We start from the raw sequence: 21,083 nt of genomic DNA, 5'->3' as shown, positions 1-21,083 counted from the left end.
TCAAGACAAATGTACGTGTCACTTTAAAAAAAGTGTTTATACAATGTAAAAAAATGTTCGCATAGTTCAAAAAATATTTTATACCATTTGGGAAAATTTATGTGGCATTTTAAAAGAATGTTCACGTGTTTGAAAAAATATGTTTATGATATCTTTCAAATGTTTATGCAATGTAAAAAAACATTCACGTAGGTTTTAAAAAATGGTCCATGCCATTAAAAAAATGTTTAACATGTTTGAAAAAGTATACATCATGTATTTCCAAAACATTCAACGTGTATAAAAATGTTTCAAAAGTATATAAAAATGCACAATGTGTATTAAAAAGTAGATATGTGTTGAAAAATACCTATGAAAAAACCAGTGAAGACCATAAAATGACAACCAAAAACCAAAAAAGCCGGAAGGAAACCAACACAAAAAACGCACACACACAAAAAACAACAGAAAACCTGCGCCTAGGAACCCCATATTGGGCAGGCCTGTCTAGCGCTCCCCATATAGCCCTAGTGTGGAATCAACTGTTCTTCCATCAACTGCCAGAATCTGTTAGGCCAAATTTTTGGAATCAAAACTTCTGTGACCATAGAGTCGACCGGGTCCAAGTTCGCGACATTTGCATGTGATGGGGGCGAATCCTGTTTAACTAACACACGGTTTGATGGATACCAACGAAACGCACACCCCACCCCCCCCGTGAGCGTACACATGCTACATGGACCGGCACATTATCGAGTTTTTTTGGTCTCCTTTTCAGCCGATTTTCAAAAGGTTGCTTGGACAGTTTTTTTTTTGCTTTTTCTGTGTTTTTCCTTTCCAGCCTTTTCTTCTATTTCTCTCTTTTCTTTTCGTTTTTTATTTGCGTTCTTACATGTTTTTATTTATTTTACTTTTTAAATTCGGGAGCAATTTCTGAATTGGCGAACATTTTTTTAATTCATGATTTTTTTTTCTACAACTTAGCAAAACATTCACTAACTTTTAAAATTCATGAACATATTTTAATTGGCGAAGAATTTTTGTAATTTGTGGACAATTTTTTAGATTGGTGAAATAAAATCGAATCGCCAATATTTTTCGGAAATTCATGAATTAGTTTCAAACTTTTCCAACATTTTCTGAATCCATGTATATTCTTTCAATGGGAAAACATATATTGAAATTGGGGAACAATTTTTAAATTCATGAACATTCAGTTGTCGATTTTTATCTAAAATTCATAAAGATTTTATGAACTTGACAAACATTTTTTAAATGATGACTATTTTTTGAATTGGCGAACATATTCTAATTTCTTTTTCAAATTAATGAATGTTTTTAGTTCATATAATCGGTGAACATTATTTGAAATTCATAACATTTTACATTTTGTGAACATTTTTTAAAACCAGAAACATTTTTAAAATTTGGAACTTTTTTAGATTATGTTTTTGTTTAAATTCCGAAGGATGCAATGAAAATAGGAAATGAAATAAATTAAAAATTTAAAACATACGAAAGAAAGAAAGAAAACAACACATGGGCTAGGCCAAATTTGCGCGTGAGGAGAGATGGGTGTGGGTTATGTTGCTTTCCACCGCACGACTCGGAGAATAGGAGCTCCATAATGTGCCACTCAGAAAAAAGGGAGCTCCCCTAAAAAAAGGGGGGAGCTCCGTGATGTGAATGTGGATGGATTATACCTGGCCATACCTCGGGCGGGCCAGGCTTCGGGCCGGGCCTAGCCAAACCCGATGAAAAAAACCTAGGCCCGAGCCCGGCCCGGCCCGGCCATCGGGCCTATTTTTTGGGCTCGAGCCTGGCCCGAACATGTAAAAGCCTGTTAGGCTTCGGGCCGGCCCGGCCCGACCTTCAGAGAAATTCAAAAACGACAGGCCTGGGCCCGGGTCGGGCTTTTTCGGGCCGGGCCGGGCCGGGTCGGGCTTCCCATGGCCAGGTCTAGGATGGATACAGAAGTCGACAGACGCACAGACACGGACGCGGTCCTATTATCTCGTGGAATGTGTGACGGCGACGTGCGAAGATGACAGGTCCAACTGGGACGATCAGATCCAGCACAACGCTCCGAAACGCGCGAGGATATTACCCCGTTTCCCTTAGGTAAAAAAATCCAGCACGAGAAAAAAACAAAATCCACTGTGCCGTTGGACCATCTGCTAGCGCCAACTCCGAATTGCCGATACGGGCTTGCGCGGAAAACGTGGCTTCCACAGGCCCGAAAAAGCGTTCGCATCGTGGCTGGCTGGGATCGTAGTGCGCAGGCAGACTCAGAGCCGGGACCTGTGCCGTACGTAGTAGTACCTACCTACTGTACTACGTTCGTCCGCTTGCTTCCTGCTATCTGTCACTCGACATCGCGCACTGGAACGCAGGCATGTCACGGGCGTCGCTTCGTCTCGCTTTACCGGCACACACACTGCGAAGGCCGTGGAACGATGCGGCCTGCCGCGCGCGATCCCCTGTTCCCCGCCGAGGCCCTGTCGTTTCTTCGTCGGCACTGGGAAGCCCCGTGCGCCGTTGTTCATGCTCCACCCGAGCCTAGAGAGAGCCAACCTCGAGTAGCTTTTTAACAGCCGTATCCGGGTTGCAAGTGGATAGATCAGGTGCTCTTTTTCTTTACAGCGCTCCTTCACTGCAAGTACTCCCTCCGTTCGAAATTACTTGTCGTAGAAATGGATGTATCTAGATGTATTTTCTAGATACATCCATTTCTACGACAAGTAATTCCGAACGGAGGGAGTAAAATGTAAGAGCAACTCTAGCCGAGTGCAATCCAAACAAGGCTTGAGAGACAACTCGCAAGATCCGGTCCTAGATATTTACTGCCTCCGTAATCAGGGGGACATTCTTTTTCCCATTCTCTCTGTCATCTCACATGAGATGAGGGCCACCTGAAGTTTGCTTCGCGCCACACGAAATTATGCATAACTGCCATATGAGCGAGCACCAAAAAGCAACTATGAGACGAATTTGCAGCACCTGAGCTCTAGTGCTCTTTATATTTGAACATTTTAAAATTCATGTTTTTTAACTTTCAAATAAATGTGAAAATTTTCCCGGGGATACAAACACACATTTCGAAGACCCGTTGCATGTTTCTGTAGAAATTTCGTTTTGTTTTGCACTATAGGAAAAAAAGCAAATTTCTGACAGTACATAGGAGAAAAGGGTGCCATTTCTGTTAGAATTTTCTCTTTTTTGTACTTCCCCAAATACAAAGTATTTCTTTTCTAGATTTTTACCGGGCCTTAGGAATATGTGTATGTATTCACGTATTTGTTTTGAGATTTTTTTGAGCACCGAAAGTGTGTTTCTCAAAAATTTCAAATACCAAGAGACATGGCGCCCGGTAGCTATTGACACTTTTCGCTATGAGACACAATATATGACGACCGAAAGGCTCGATATGGAGGGCACTCCATAAATATTACAATCCCTCCCAAGATAGGAGATTCCGTAAAACGGGCCATTCTGAATAATAAACACCGATAGCGGACGCAGGCGGTTTTTCCGCCCCGAACAGATCCCACAAAATTGGTTATCCTGCAATATTTTTTGCAGGATCCTACATAGTCCGGGTCTTTTTGTCGGTCCCCCTATCCTTGGCGCGAAGTAACTTCCGCTCGCTTCCATTCCCATCTCCCGTGTCGCCGCCACCACCGATCTCGCCTCTGACCTCGCCGCGCCACCAACCGCTCAGATGGAGTTCCACGCCACCAACCACATATCATGCGCCGCCGCCACCAAGTATGTCGGCGATCCGTCCTCCCGCACCTCCCTCTGTCGTGCATGCAGGTGTCGCCCCAATATCTACCCCCGCCACAGGCAAGAGGAAGTGGTAGGGCAATCACCTCGTTCAAGGGGGCGTAGGCGGCACGACACCATCTTCTTCTGCCCCCGGTCCGGTTCCACCCATCACGACCTCCGGCGCGAGGAAGAAGACCGCCTCCACCGTCCTGGCTGGTGCGCGGGCAAAGCTCTCGAGGAATAAGGTGGTAGCTGCAAGAAGCTGGGCTCCTCCTCCGCCTCCAGCCGACCACGGTCTCCCCAATCATGGCCAATCCACCGGTCACGCCTACCACGTGTTTGATGAAATTTACAGGAGGTAAAAAAAGTTCTTTTGCTTGAAACGCTCCGGTGATCTTTGCTTCGACTTTGAACCACTTGTTTGAGTTTTGCGCGTTGAATTTTGTAGCCAAAACATGCACTCAATACCGAAATGTTGGCGGAGAATGCGGTGGATTTGAGTGCTCCCCTTGATGATTTCAATACGCCTCACATGGAGGATGTGTGCTTGATTCAAGCATGGGAGAGTGTGTCACTCAACGCGGTGATCCGGTGGTGGAGGTGGATTTGGAGTTGGTATTGGCTTTGGCATTGGGGTGGTGGTGGTGGTGAATCTTTTGGCAATGGTGGTCGTGCTTCAGCAAGGGGTGTTCATGATGATGATGGTGCTCATTCTTCGGTCCAAGTTGTTGAAGATGGTGGTGCTTATTCTCTGATCAATGTGGATGATGACGATGAAGGTGTTAGGACGGGTGGTGGTGGCGACGATCTTCGCAACAAAGAGGATGTTGCTTGATGTCTTAATGACCGGTTGTGGTTATTTTGTTTGATCGTGCAACTTGCATGGCTAAATTTGCTACCTCGTATGTTGCACATCATTTTGGATATGATGAACTATTGATGTATATAAAGCATTTGTATGGCCAAATTTTGTTCATGTATATCTTCAAAGCACTTGTCAATATGTGTCTTATCATTTTTTTTGCGGTACCACGAGGCCTTTCGCGTGGAACAGATCCTCTAAACCTGTCGCGCAAAAAAATTGCAAGACGAATTTAGAGGACATGTTCCAGTGGAGGCCTTGCAGTGTTGTAATTCCTTTTACAAGACGCCCGTAAATGATATTTGCGAGACGCGGCTTTGTGGAATATGCTAGAGATGCTCTAAGAGTAGTGTTTTTCAGCTTTAGCTAGCTTATTACAACAGTAGGGGAAATGTCCTTTGTTTCCTGGGTGTATATACACGTGATATGAGAAAAAATTATATAAAAATAAGTCAAGAAGTTAGAAGTTTTTTTAGAATAAACTTGACTTTCTTTTGCACTTGTATTTAAACTTTTCACGAATAAAAATCCAGCGTTGACTTCAGGGCAAAAACATAATTTATTGCTGTTATATGTCCCTATTCACACTTTTTGACCGAAAATTTTGTTTTTTAAAAGTCAACATCTTTTTTGGGTTTTTTTTACAAGTACAATGGAAGGTCAAGTTTTTTTTAAAACAGATTTTTTTTTTACTTTTTTTCTTCCATATAGTGTGTATATATACCCATAGACCATAGACCAAATGTTCCTGTCCACAACAGTAGTGGTTAATTTAATCTTGGAACCGGGCGCAATCTCTATGTTTATAGCTCCTTTGTGGGTTCACAGGATCGGTTCATTTCACTTTCCCCTGTTATTGTCCAAGTTACTTTGGACAAGTGCTTTCGACTAACGGTGTGCACTAGCAAGACCAGAGTGGCCATCACATCTTGAGATATAACCTAGGAAACGCAATATGTATGAGCGAGCCAGATGTAAAGTATTGGCGTGTGGATGCAACCAGCCTCAGAATCCTCCTTTTCCCCTTCTTCCGGTTGACCCTCGTTTACTTTGGCAGTAGCTACCTTGTGGTTACGCTGCGTTTCCTGGTGGATGCAAACTGTAAAGACAGCGCACACAGATTCACACAGGACGACACGAGCACATATATTCTGCGGAGAAAGTCTGCGGGCGCGCGAGTGCGCATGGAAACGCAGGGCATTCATGACGGGTCAAGGAAGACGAAGGGGGCATCCGGATACGCATGGCCGTAGGAGCGAGGGGCCGAAACCAAAACGGCAAAGGGAATAAAGCGTGGCGCCAACTTCTCCGGCCGACTTTCTTGGCCCGGCGCTACAGATTCGGCCTCCGGCGTTGCGTGTGCTGCATGAAACCACGATGGTGGAAAAAGAATGAGATTCACCGCTACGGAAATAGGCATAAGATTTGTTTCTCGAGCCAGAAATGCACATGATTCGGTTCTGCCAGACTGCTCAACTTGGGGATTTCTAAAAGCCTCATGTCGAGAAGATTCACAGAAGTCACAAAACAGGAGGTGAATAAATGTTGCACTGGCATCTCTTCGGAGTAGCAGGAGTGTAGGCAGGAGTGTAGCGAGTGAGGAGTGACATCAAAACGGCAAGGAGAATGAAGCACTGCATTGAACTTGCGTGTCGTTTATGCTCCCGGCTGGTGTCAAGGTGTACTCCACGGAACTCATCTTGACATTTGTGGCTCGCTGCAGACAAAAACAAACTACATCTAACTTTATATCACTTGGTGATACGCTAGACTAGTAACGATCTCCTAGGCATTTCTCCACCTACTCGCAGGAAATTCCGGCCAACTTTCTTCATCACTTTCTAGTTTCTAGTGCTAGATCAGTAGCCATCCGGTCAGTTCACATAATTGTAGTGTGAGTGTTTGACAGTGTGAAGAAAAAGACGAGAGGCTGTACAAGAGTCAAAACAAAACTATGAAGGCGTGGAGTTGAGTCAATGGGGAGTGACACAGAAAGAAAGACCGATGTACAAAGTCTTGCATTAAGTTCTGTTTGTTTGTTAGGGCAACTCCAACGCAAGGACAAATTTCATCAATTCGCGTCCGTTCATGTCTGTGCAGGAAAAAAACACGCCGATCCACGCCGATGCAAATTTGGACAAAGTTTACGTCCACACGCGGACACACCACGGACGCCCGTGAGGCCCCCCTTTGTCCTCCCTGGGCACACCTGTGTGTGGCACAACGACCATTGTTGGCCCTTTCCCCCTCCACACCAACACCCCGGCCCCATCGCCCACGCAGCCGCCGCCCACTTTCGGCCGATTCGCCACCGCCCTAGCCCCCGTGGGGCATCCACCAACTAGGCCACTGCCACCGCAACCACCGACGCCCATTCTTGTCGGCGTTGTGGCCGCTTCTTGCCGCCGTCGGAGTACTACAAGGCACACCGACACTGGGGGCGCCGGTAGCCGGCAGCGTACCACCTCTACCGCCACGGACACCGTAGGAGCGTGTGTGCTTGGACAGCCTGCTGTGACAGGCCAAGAAGGCCCCCTTCATCGGCCACGATTGGCCCACACCCACCTCTGTCGCCGCCCACAAGGTGTTCGACCGTTTGCCCGGCCGAGGTTCCTCCACACCCACAAGGCGGATTCATCACTCCGAAGGAGAAATTGCGGATAGCTTGGATGAGTATCTTTTTTAAACAACGTCCTATGTTCATCGTCCAACGGTGAGGATTGGTGGTTGCTACTTTGGTCGTTAATGAGCACATCTCGAGCTAGCGACCATTGTTTAGGGGGGCGACCTCGGGCCATGCTTCCGGATGCCGAGCCATGTATCTAACCATCTTCAGGAGGAGTGATGGGGTATGATGATTACTTCAAATGCAAGGCCAATGCCCTTGGAAAGGTTGTCTTCTCCTCTTACGAGAAATGTGCTGCAGCTATTTGGATGGTTGCATACGAAATTACCGGTGATCTTTTGGTGGATGAGTACGTGCGCATGAATGAGTCCACATACCTTGAGGCATTGTACATGTTTTGCAAAGATGTGGTTGTAGTGTTTGGCCCGGAGTACTTGAGAGAACCAAATTCTACGAATACAACTTTGTTAGTTGTAAATGAATCGGAGGGGCTTCTCGGGGATGCCTGGAAGCATATATTTTACGCGTTGGGAGAGAAAGAACTATCTATTTGCTTGGCAGGGGCAATATAAGGGACATGTTAAAACTTGCACGGTCATACTTGAAGTTGTGGCATCGCAAAATCTCTGGTTTTGGCACTCTTTTGTGGCATGACGAGTCTTCACAATGACATCAACGTGCTTCAGCGCTCTCGCTAGGCTTTCGAAAGGCCAACACTAGATGTCGACTTTGAGGTCAATGTCTACCAATACAACAAGGGATACTACCTAGCTGATGGTATCTATCCTCAGTGATCTACGATTGTCAAGACAATCTCCTAGCCCATAGGAGAGAAGATGGCTAGGTTTGCCCAAGAACAGAGAGTGCTAGTAAGGATGTGGAGCGTGCTTTTGGTGTGCTCCAATCTCGATGGGATATTGTTCTGCACCCTGCTAGAACATAGAGCACTCGAAAGATGTGGGAGGTGATGCCATGTTGTGATCATGCACCAAAGAGGCTATCATCAACGTGCACCAAACCGCCTTAGGGCCAATTCTTTTGCTGGCTTTCTTGAGTTTCCATAATAAGGTGCCCCTACCCAGCTTATTCTAGAAGCCGAACCATTTTTTTCTTTTAGAAGCCTACTAGTCAAGTCATAACTATTAGGCTTCTAAAAAAATCTTCCTTGGGCTTCTAGAATAAGCTGGGTAGGGGTAGCTTATTTTAGCTTATTCTAGAAACTAGCAAAAGAACTAGCCCTTAAACATTGTGGGAGGTGATGACATGTTGTCTGTTTGTGTCCCAGCGTTAGAGTTGCCCTTAGGGAAACTATAACACCATGCACCAAACAACCTTAAACGTCTGAACTACTATGTTGTCCGGAATTCTTTTGGCCATCCAAAGTCATGCACCAAACGTCTGTTGATGCCTCTGGGCGTGTGAATTTCGCAGAACAACTGCGAAGGTATGGGAGATTTGCGGGCGCCTGGACGTTGTCACGTAGAAGTTTGATACCTCGGATCCAGTCAAAACTGAGACGGAGCCCGTGCATTTATCACCATGTCCCTCCCTATTTGCTCTATATTCTCTCACTCCTAGACAAGCGTTGTCAATGTACCACATCGTCGCCGGCTTAGTCCTTGCCGTATATCCCCCGCTCCACCCTAAACCACGTTGTCTCACACGCATGACTGCACAACTAAGACAAACCTGTAGAAGAAAAGTCCATACCCGAAGAAGTAGATCTGGGAATTCACAATCCCCCACACGCCTCCCTATGATACAAAGAAGAACCACCAGAACGAGGACAAGACAAGAAGACCTTATTCCTTGTTTGTCACCATCCCACTAAGTACTGCCGACCGAAGACAAACCTAAATTTATTTCTAACCCTACTAGCACCAGACCAAAGCCGTAGGGTCTCGCCACTTTCTGTCACCGAAGTGACAGATAGAGGGAGAGGAGGCCATGGTCTCACCATTGAGGTGGATAGATCAGCCCACATCGCTCATGTCGCCTAGGGCATGGGAGAGGAGGAAGAAAACAATTTCCTATATCCTCATCACAATGAAAGAAAGGTGTGTGCAAACTGGAAGAAACACTTTCAAGTGGATGCAATAATCACGTACTTTTGTTCCTTACCGCTTCGCTCCAACAACCACCCGAGAGAGGAGATTAGGTTGGCGACCCAATGCTCCCAGCCTTCGTCCGCGACGCCACTGGTCCCTGCCTCCTTTGTTGTCTTCCCCGATGATTGGAGGGGGTGAGGACCCCGGTGATTTGGCTCTGGCACACGGGTAGGGCAGGCTTCGTATCCGGGGGAGTGTCGTTTGTGACGATGACGGCGATTATGCATCCAGAAATAATGCCCATGCTCAAGTCTTGTCTCGAGGCGTCCATAGCAGCGTCGAGGAGCCGGTGAACTCTGACTTTTGTCGACCCATCAGGTTGAGATGTTTAGGTCTTGTTCTGGTGGTTGTCGTCCTTAACGACGCCATCGGTGGGCGAGAGCGGATGACAGTTCCAGTTAAGCGCTTGATGATTGATGGTGGCAGATCTAGCGCACGACCTCGACTATGTCGACGGTTGGCGATAGCTTTGGGACTCGAGGAGAGTGGGGGTGATCCCCAGTCGACGCGCCATAGCGATAAAGGCCTTGCCGGCGGCGGGCTTCTTCATCGACTCACAATGCCATTATGTGCTATCACTACTAGCAAAAACCTTATACACAGAACCTTAGCAGTAGCGCTGGATAGAAAGAGGCGCTACTACTAATTATCCGTAGCGTGTGTCATGACAACACGCTATTACTATCGACTTAGCAGTAGCGCGGCGTGAAAAAGTGACGCTACTACTAAAATTACCCCACCATTCCCGCCACGCTAGATTTAGCAGTAGCGCGGCGCTACTGCTAATTTAATAGTAGTAGCACGTTTTTTGTGTAGGGCGCTATTGCTAATTTGAACCTGGCCACATGGCGAGCCCCACTTAATAGAAGCGCCTCTCCCAGGGACGCGCTACTGCTATCTTCTTAGCAGTAGCGTGTTTTACACCCAGCGCTACTTCTAAACCGCAACCACCACCTTTTCCCCTCCTCCCCCTCCCCCATCCTCTCTTCCTTCACTTTCCCCTAGCTCCCACCTCCTCTCTCCCTCACTTTGCTTCTTCGTCACTACCTCTCCCCCCATTACTCTCCTTCTTCTACCTCTCTTTCTCTCTCTTTATTACTCCTAGCTAACTACACCACCTCCATTAATGCATCTCCTTTCTCTTTTCCCTTCCCCCTCACTAGTTGAACTTATCTCCTTCCCAAACTAGCTAGGTAGATCTAGCAGACAATGAAGTGACCTATGCACCTCCCTAAGTATATCTAGCCTTGTCAAGAAGTAATTAAGCTTTGTCTACTTTTGATCATTCCATAGGTGTGTGGCAACACCGATTGACATCATCATCACTGTGCTCGATCTCGAGATAGGTGATTAAAATTTGTGCTTTTTCAAGAACGGAAATATGTGTATGTGTGCGATATGACATAATCGGGCAATATGCCATAATCGCGTGATATGCTGGAAATTGTGTGTGTGGCATGAGTTGCTGCCGAATTGTGCTTGTGAGTTGCCAATGTTTTGCTGAAATGTTGAGTTATTTCCATTTCGGTGAATTTCGGGCAAACTCTATATGGCCTATTTTTAGGGAAGGTCATGCCGAATTTTTCTATGACTTTTGATGCATGCATGCATTTTTATAATCAATTTATTTATTATTACCGTGTAGGCATTCATGATGGTCAGTGGAAAGGTGGTTGCGGTCGGCGGTGCAGGACATAAAAGAAAATAACCGGACAGAGATTTTATGTCTGTGTCGAAGATGCAAAGGAGGAGTTTAGCTCGACCCCTATGAGGATGGTCATGTGATGGCGCACCTGCTCATGACTGGTTTCATGGATGGCTATACTCGGTGGATAATTGAAGATGAGGATGATGATGATGAGGACGCCAACGGGGCAGGCAATGATGACACGGGGCAAGACGAAGAGATAACCGATAATGGCGTCGGAGAAGGGGCCGGACATGGCGGCAGGGAAGAGGCCGGACATGGCGGTGGAGAAGGGGCCAGACGCGGCGGAGAAGGGGCCAGACATGGCGGCGGAGAAAACATGGACTCCACGCTGCAGACTTCGTCGGTACTAAGTTCAATCATGCGGGACCCTCATGTTCAAGAACTTCTTCGCAAGGAGACGAGTACTGATAGAGCTACTTCTAGAGAGGATGCCAAGCCGCAGCAGCTGGTGGTAGACTCGAACACTCCATTGTATGATGGTTGCGATCCCGAGGTGACCCCCTTGAGTTTCATGCTCGAACTTCTGAAGACGAAGGCTAAAAACAAATGGACCAACACTAGCCTCGATGAGCTTCTCAAGTACCTAAAGGATGTTCTTCCCGCGGGGAATCTATGTCCTACTAGTGTGGATGAGGCCAATAAAATCATGCGCCCTCTTGATCTGCCGCACCTTAGATACCATGCATGCATTAACGATTGCATAATGTATCGGAAGGAGCACGCGGGAAAAACCAGCTGTCCAGTGTGCAATGCTTCTCGATACAAGAAGGCCGGGAAGAAATCTCCCCAGAAAGTTGTATTGTACTTACCAATCACTCCCCATTTGCAACGTTATTTTGTAGATCCCATGGAAGCAAAGCTCATGCGTTGGGACGCGGAAAGGAAAAAGCCCGACGATGGAGATGATCCGAAGCTGAGACACCTCATGGATGGAAGCCAGTGGAGAGCGTTCAATGGAGAATATAGGTATTTTGCATGTGATGCAAGGAACATCATGCTTGGCGCATGTACCGATGCAATGAATCCATTTGGCAACCAGAACACCAACCATAGCACATGGCCCGTGTTTGTATGGATGTACAACATCCCCCTGGTTGTGCATGAAGTTGAAGTACATACACATGATCATGCTGATTCAAGGGACGAAACAACCAGGAAATAATATTAATCTGTATTTGGGGCTACTTCAAAAGGAGTTAGACACGTTATGGAAAACACCGGCCAAGACATGGGACGCCAGCAAAGGCGAGTATTTCTATATGAGAGCCGTGTTGATCACGACGGTGCACGACTATCTCGGTTACAGATATGTTGTTGGCCAGGTGTGCCATATGTTAGGGAAGAGTGTGTCCTAGCAATGAGAGGGGAGAGTGTGTCCACATACCCTCGTAGGCCGAAAGCGGAAGCGTTTAGTAACGCGGTTGATGTAGTCGAACTTCTTCGCGATCCAACCGATCCAAGTACCAAACGTACGTCACCTCCGCGTTCAGCACACGTTCAGCTTGATGACGTCCCTCATACTCTTGATCCAGTTGAGGATGAGGGTGAGTTCCGTTAGCACGACGGCGTGGCGACGGTGATGATGATGCTACCGGCACAGGGCTTCGCCTAAGCACTACGACGATATGATCGAGGTGTTAAGCTGTGGAGGCGGGCACCGCACACGGCTAAGAGAACAACTGTCATGTTTTGGGGTGCCCCCTGCCCCGGTATATAAAGGAGGGAGGAGGAGGAGGCCGGACAAGGAGGGGCGTGCCTATAGAGGAGCTCAATTAGGATTCCCAATCCTAGTTGGAGTTCCCTTCCTATTCCAAGAAGGGAGGGAGGGAAAGAGGTGGAGGAGAAAGAGGAAAGGGGGGGCCGCGCCCCCTCCCCTAGTCTAATTCGGTTTGGGCTTAGGGGGCGCGTGCGCCTCTACCTGGCCTCTGCCTCCTCTCTTCCATTAAGGCCCATGAAGGCCCATTAATCCCCTGGGGGGGTTCTGGTAACCTCCTGGTACTCCAAAAACGCCCGAACCATTCCGAAACCTTTTCGGTGTCCGAACATAGCCTTCCAATATATCAATCTTTATGTCTTGACCATTTCGAGACTCCTTGTCACGTCCGTGATCTCATCTGGGACTCCAAACAAACTCCAGTCATCAAAAACACATAACTCATAATACAAATCGTCATCGAACGTTAAGCGTGCGGACCCTATGGGTTCGAGAACTATGTAGACATGATCGAGACACATCTCCGATGAATAACCAATAGCAGAATCTGGATGATCATATTGGCTCCTATATATTCTAAGAAGATCGTTATCGGTCAAACCTCATAACAACATACGTTGTTCCCTTTGTCATCGGTATGTTACTTGCGCGACATTCGATCGTCGGTATCATCATACCTAGTTCAATCTCGTTACCGGCAAGTCTCTTTACTCGTTCTGTAATGCTTCATCCCGCAACTAACTCATTAGTCACATTGATTGCAAGGCTTATAGTGATGAGCATTACCGAGAGGGCCCAAAGATACCTCTCCGATACATGGAGTGACAAATCCTATTCTTGCTCGATGCCAACCCAACAAACACCTTCAGAGACACCTGTAGGGCATCTTTATAATCACCCAGTTACATTGTGACGTTTGATAGCACACAAGGTGTTCCTCCGGTATTTGGGAGTTGCATAATCTCATAGTGTGAGGAACATGTATAAGTCATGAAAAAAAGCAGTAGCAATGAAATTGTAACGATCATAATGCTAAGCTAACGGATGGGTCTTGTCCATCACATCATTCTCCTAATGATGTGATCCCGTTCATCAAATGACAACACATGTCTATGGTTAGGAAACATAACCATATTTGATTAACGAGCTAGTCAAGTAGAGGCATACTAGGGACACTATGTTTTGTCTATGTATTCACACATGTACTAAGTCTCCGGTTAATACAATTCTACCATGAATAATAAACATTTATCATGATATAAGGAAATATAAATAACAACTTTATTATTGCCTCTATGGCATATTTCCTTCACCATGGATATTACGGATGCACGCGGTGCATGGATGATACGACGTCTCAGCAGCTAACGTCAACGGAAGATGGCGGGTCTAGGGAAATCGTGTACATAGGGCATCAAAGATGGCTCGAGAAGGACGACTGCTATGTCTTGAGCTTGCGTTGGTTTTCCTTGAAGAGGAAAGGGTGATGCAGCAATAGTAGCGTAAGTATTTCCCTCAGTTTTTGAGAACCAAGGTACCAATCCAGTAGGAGGCTCCTCAAAAGTCCCACGCACCTATACAAACAAACAAAGAACTCGCAACCAACGCAATAAAGGGGTTGTCCATCCCTTCACGGCCACTTGCGAAAGTGAGATCTGATAGCGATAGTATGATAAGCTAAATATATTTTTGGTATTTTATAATATAGATTGGAAAAGTAAAGATGCAAATAAAAGTAGATTGAAAGCTTATATGATAAAAGATAGACTCGGGGGCCATAGGTTTCACTAGTGGCTTCTCTCAAGATAGCATACGTATTACGGTGGGTGAACAAATTACTGTCGAGCAATTGATAGAAAAGCAAATAATTATGAGATTATCTAGGCATGATCATGTATATAGGCATCACGTCCGCAACAAGTAGACCGACTCCTGCCTGCATCTACTACTATTACTCCACACATCGACCGCTATCCAGCATGCATCTAGAGTATTAATTTCATAAGAACAGAGTAACATATTAAGAAAGATGACATGGTGTAGAGGGATAAACTCATGCAATATGATATAAACCCCATCTTTTTATCCTCGATGGCAACAATACAATACGTGCCTTGCTGCCCCTGCTGTCACTGGGAAAGGACACCACAAGATTGAACCCAAAGCTAAGCACTTCTCCCATTGTAAGAAAGTTCAATCTAGTAGGCCAAACCAAACTGATAATTCGAAGAGACTTGCAAAGATAACTCAATCATACATAAAAGAATTCAGAGGAGATTCAAATATTTCTCATAGATAAACTTGATCGTAAACCCACAATTCATCGGATCTCGACAAATAGACCGCAAAAAGAGTTACATCGAATATATCTCCAAGAAGATCGAGGAGAACATGGTATTGAGATACAAAAAGAGAGAAGAGGACATCTAGCTAATAACTATGGACCCGAAGGTCTGTGGTAAACTACTCACAACTCATTGGAGGGGCTATGGTGTTGATGTAGAAGCCTTCCGTGGTCGATTCCCCCTCCGGCGGAGTGCCAGCGAAGGCTCCAAGATGGGATCTCACGGATATAGAAGGTTACGATGGTGGAATTGGGTTTTCATTGGCTCCCCTGATGTTCTTGGGGTATGTGGGTATATATAGGAGGAAGAAGTAGGTCGGTGGTTGCCCAAGGGGCCCATGAGATAGGGGGGCGCGCCCTCCACCCTCGTGGCCGCCTCGACTGCTTCTTGACTTGCACTCCAAGTCCTCTGGATGACGTTCGTTCCAAAAATCACGCTCCCAAAGGTTTTATTACTTTGGACTCCGTTTGATATTCCTTTTCTTCGAAATACTGAAATAGGCAAAAAAAACAGCAATACGGGCTGGGCCTCCGGTTAGTAGGTTAGTCCCAAAAATTATACAAAAGTGTAAAGTAAAGCCCATAAACATCCAAAACGGGTAATATAATAGCATGGATCAATCAAAAATTATAGATACGTTGGAGACGTATCAAGCATCCCCAAGCTTAATTCCTGCTCGTCCTCGAGTAGGTAAATGATAAAAATAGAATTTTTGATGTGGAATGCTACCTAGCATAATTCCCAATGTAATTTTCTTTATTGTGGCATGAATGTTCAGATCCAAAGGATTCAAAATAAAAGTTCATATTGACATAAGAAATAGTAATACTTCAAGCATGCTAATCAAAGCAATCATGTCTTCTCAAAATAACATGGCTAAAGAAAGTTCATCCCTACAAAAATCATATAGTTAGGCTATGCTACATTTTTGTCACACAAAAATTCTCCCAAATTATACACCCCCGATGACAAGCCAAGCAATTGTTTCGTACTTAAATAATCTCAAACTTTTTCAACTTTCACGCAATACATGAGCGTGAGCCATGGATATAGCACTATGGGTGGAATAGAATATGATGATGGGGATTGTGTGGAGAAGATAAAAAGGAGAAAGTCTCACATTGACGAGGATAATCAACGGGCTATGAAGAAGCCCATCAATTGATGACAACATGAGGAGTAGGGATTGCCATGCAACAGATGCACTAGAGCTATAAATGTATGAAAGCTCAACCAAAGAAAACTAGTGGGTGTGCATCCAACTTGCTTGCTCATGAAGACCTAGGGCATTTTGAGGAAGCCCGTCGTAGGAATATACAAGCCAAGTTCTATAATGAAAAATTCCCACTAGTATATGAAAGTGACAACATATGAGACTCTATATATGAAGAACATGGTGCTACTTTGAAGCACAAGTGTGGAAAAGAGATAGTAACATTGCCCCCTTTTTATTTTATTTTCTTTATTTTCTTTTTTGTGCCTTTCTTTTTTTCTTTTGGCCTTTCCCTTTTTTTCCTTTTTTTCTTTGGCCTTTCTTTTTTTCTTTTTGGCCTTTCTTTTTCTTTTCTTTTTGGGGACAATGCTCTAATAATGATGATCATCAAACTTTTATTGATTTACAACTCATGAATTACAACTCAAAACTAGAACAAGATATGACTCTATATGAATTCCTCCGGCAGTGTACCGGGATGGGCAATGAAACAAGAGTGACATGTATGAAAAATTATGCAAAGTGGCCTTGCCGCAAATACGATGTCAACTACATGATCATGCAATTGCAATATGACAATAGTAATGTGTGTCATGATGATAAACGGAACGGTGGAAAGTTGCATGGCAATATATCTCGGAATGGCTATGGAAATGCCAGGTATGGTGGCTGTTTTGAGGAAGATATAAGGAGGTTTATGTGTGATAGAGCGTATCATATCACGGGGTTTGGATGCACCGGCGAAGTTTGGACCAACTCTCAAGGTGAGAAAGGGCAATGCACGGTACCGAAGAGGCTAGCAATGATGGAAAGGTAAAAGTGCGTATAATCCATGGACTCAACATTAGTCAAAAGAACTCATATACTTATTGCAAAAATCTACAAGTCATCAAAAACCAAGCACTACGCGCATGCTCCTAGAGGGATAGGTTGGTAGGAAAATACCGTCGCTCATCCCCGACCACCACTCATAAGGATGCACAATCTAAGAACACCTCATGTTTCAAATTTTTTACACAACTTTAACCATACGTGCATGCTACGGGGCTTGCTAACTTCAATACAAGCATTCTTTAAATTCATAATCACCCAACTAGCATGACTTTAATATCACTACCTCCATATCTCAAAATAATTATCAAGTATCGAATTGATCATAGTATCCAATTCACTTCCTATGTTAGTTTTTATTATACCCAACTTGGATGCCCACCATTCTAGGACCAATTTTATAACCATAGCAAATACCATGCTGTTCTAAGATACTCTCAAAATAACATTAGTGAAGCATTAGAGACTAGCAATTTCTACAAAATTAAGCCACCGCCGTGCTCTAGAAGATATAAGTGAAGCACTAGAGCAAAAACTATCTAGCTCAAAAGATATAAGTGAAGAACATAGAGTATTCTAATAAATTCCAATCAAGTGGGATTCTCCCAAAAGGTGTGTACAGCAAGGATGATTGTCGAAAACTAAAAAGGAAATACTAATATCATACAAGATGCTCCAAGAAAAACACATATCATGTGGCGAATAAAAATATAGCTCCAAGTAAAGTTACCGATAAACGAAGACGAAAGAGGGGATGGCTTAGGCTTTTAGCTATTCTTGAATATCTTGGGGTGCCATGGGCATCCCCAAGCTTAGGCTCTTGCCACTCCTTATTCCATAGTCCATCAAATCTTTACTCAAAACTTCAAAACTTTACAACACAAAACTCAACAGGGAATCTCATAAGCACCATTAGTGAAAGAAAGCAAAACCACCACATAAGGTACTGTAATGAACTCATTCTTTATTTATATTGGTGTTAAAACTATTGTATCTCAAGTTCTCTATGGTTCATACCACTTAATACTAGACATAGATGCATTAAAATAAGCAAACAACACACGAAAAGCAGAATCTGTCAAAAACAGAACAGTCTATAGCAATCTGTAACCCACGAATACTTATGGACCTCTAAAAATCCTACCAAAATAGGAAGTCCTGGGAAATTTTTCTATTGATCTACAACAAAAAGAATCAACGCGATTTAACAAAACTAATTTCGTGTGCACAAAGTTTCTGTTTTTCAGCAGAATCAAATTAACTATCACCATAGGTTATCCTATAGGTTCTACTTGGCACAAACACTAATTGAAACATAAAAACACATCAAAGTAGAAGGTAGATGCAAAATTTATTACTAAACAGAAACAAAAACAAAAAACACAAATAAAATTGGGTTGCCTCCCAACTAGCGCTATCGTTTAACGCCCCTAGCTAGGCATAAAAGCGAGGATAGATCTAAGTAGTGCCATCTTTGGCACTCAATTCATAAGTAGCTCGCATGATAGATTCATAAGGTAATTCGATTTTCTTTCTTGGAAAGTGCTCCATGCCTTTCCTTAATGGAAATTGGAACCTAATATTCCCTTCCTTCATATCAATAATCGCGCCAATCGTTCTAAGGAAAGGTCTACCAAGAATAATAGGGCAAGAAAGATTGCAATAGATATCAAGAACGATAAAATCTACGGGCACCAAATTTCTATTTGCAACAATGAGAACATAATTGATCCTTCCCATTGGCTTTTTAATGGTGGAATCCGCAAGGTGCAAATTTAAAGAGCAATCATCAAGATCATGGAAACCTAGAATATCACATAAAGTTTTCGAAATCATGGAAACACTAGCACCCAAATCACAGAAAGCATAACACCCATGATCTTTAATTTTAATCTTTATAGTAGGTTCCCACTCATCATTAAGTTTTCTAGGTATAGAAACTTCCAAATTAAGTTTTTCGTCAAAATATTGCATCAAGGCTTCAACGATATGTTTGGTAAAAGCTTTATTTTGACTACAAGCATGAGGAGAATTCACAACGGATTGCAAGATAGTGGGTTCAATGCTATTTAAAGTCTTGACCTCTCCAATCCCACTTTTACCAAATTTAGCATCAATATCTAAAAACTCCGAATTATTGGGATGCCTTTTAACTAAAGTTGACTCATCTCCAGTCCTATCATTATTAAGATTCATATTGCAAAACAAAGATCTAATAGGGGACACATCAATAACTTTAAGATCTTCATCATTATTATCATGGAAACTATAAGAACACGCCTTTACAAAGAAATCTTTCTTAGCACTCAATCTAGTGGTTCTTTCCTTGCACTCATCAATGGACACTCTCATTACTTTTAGAGGCTCATTGATATCATGCTTAGGATAAGTAGATCTAAGTTTCAAAGAATCAACATCAAGCGAGAGTCTATCAACGTTCCTAGCCAAATCATCAACTTTGAGCAATTTTTCTTCAAGCAAGGCATTAAAATTCTTTTTGAGAGATAATAAATTCTTTCACACTATTCTCAAAATCAGAGGTCATATTATTAAAATTACAATAAGAATTATTGTAGAATTTCCATAATTATTAGAGGAATTACTAGGGAACGGTCTAGGATTAAAGTTTCCTCTATAAGCATTGTTACCAAAACTATTCCTACCAACAAAATTCACATCCATAGATTCATTATTATTCTCAATCAAAGTATACAAAGGCATATCATTGGGATCAAGAGGAGCACTCTTAGTAGCAAACAATTTCATAAGTTCATCTATCTTTCCACTCAAAACATTAATTTCTTCTATAGCATGCACTTTTTTACTAGAAGATATTTCGGTATGCCATTGAGAATAATTAGCAATAATATTATCAAGGAGTTTTGTAGCATCTCCTAAAGTGATTTCCATAAACGTGCCTCCCGCGGCCGAATCTAAAAGATTTCTAGAAGCAAAATTCAATCCAGCATAAAAATTTTGTATGATCATCCATAAGTTCAAACCATGAGTAGGGCAATTGCGAATCATCAATTTCATTCTTTCCCAAGATTGGGCAACATGCTCATGATGAAGTTGTTTAAAATTCATAATAACGTTCCTAAGAGTGATGATCTTAGCGGGAGGAAAATACTTAGAGATAAAAGCATCTTTGCACTTGTTCCAAGAATCAATACTATTTTTAGGCAAAGACGAAAACCAAACTTTAGCACAATCTCTAAGGGAAAACGGAAATAAGTTTATTTTAACAATATCATTGTCCGCATCTTTCTTCTTTTGCATATCACACAAATCAACAAAGTTGTTTAGATGGGTAGCGGCATCTTCACTAGGAAGGCCGGCGAATTGATCTTTCATAAAAAGATGCAGCAAAGCAGTATTGATTTCACAAACAAAGAAGGGGTTGTCAATCCCTTCACGCACCTATACAAACAAACAAAGAACTCGCAACCAACACAATAAAGGGGTTGTCAATCCCTTCACGACCACTTGGGAAAGTGAGATCTGATAGAGATAGTATGATAAAATAAATATATTTTTGGTATTTTATAATATAGATTGGAAAAGTAAAGATGCAAATAAAAGTAGATTGAAATCTTATATGATAAAAGATAGACCCGGGGCCATAGGTTTCACTAGTGGCTTCTCTCAAGATAGCATAAGTATTACGGTGGGTGAACAAATTACTGTCGAGCAATTGATAGAAAAGCGAATAATTATGAGATTATCTAGGCATGATCATTTATATAGGCATCACGTCCGCAACAAGTAGACCGACTCCTGCCTGCATCTACTACAATTACTCCACACATCGACCGCTATCCAGCATGCATCTAGAGTATTAATTTCATAAGAACAGAGTAAAGCATTAAGAAAGATGACATGATGTAGAGGGATAAACTCATGCAATATGATATAAACCCCATCTT

Source organism: Triticum aestivum, chromosome 7B (assembly GCF_018294505.1).
Source record: "Triticum aestivum cultivar Chinese Spring chromosome 7B, IWGSC CS RefSeq v2.1, whole genome shotgun sequence".
NCBI classification, from domain to species: Eukaryota; Viridiplantae; Streptophyta; class Magnoliopsida; order Poales; family Poaceae; genus Triticum; species Triticum aestivum.
Note: the sequence above shows the minus strand (reverse complement) of the source record.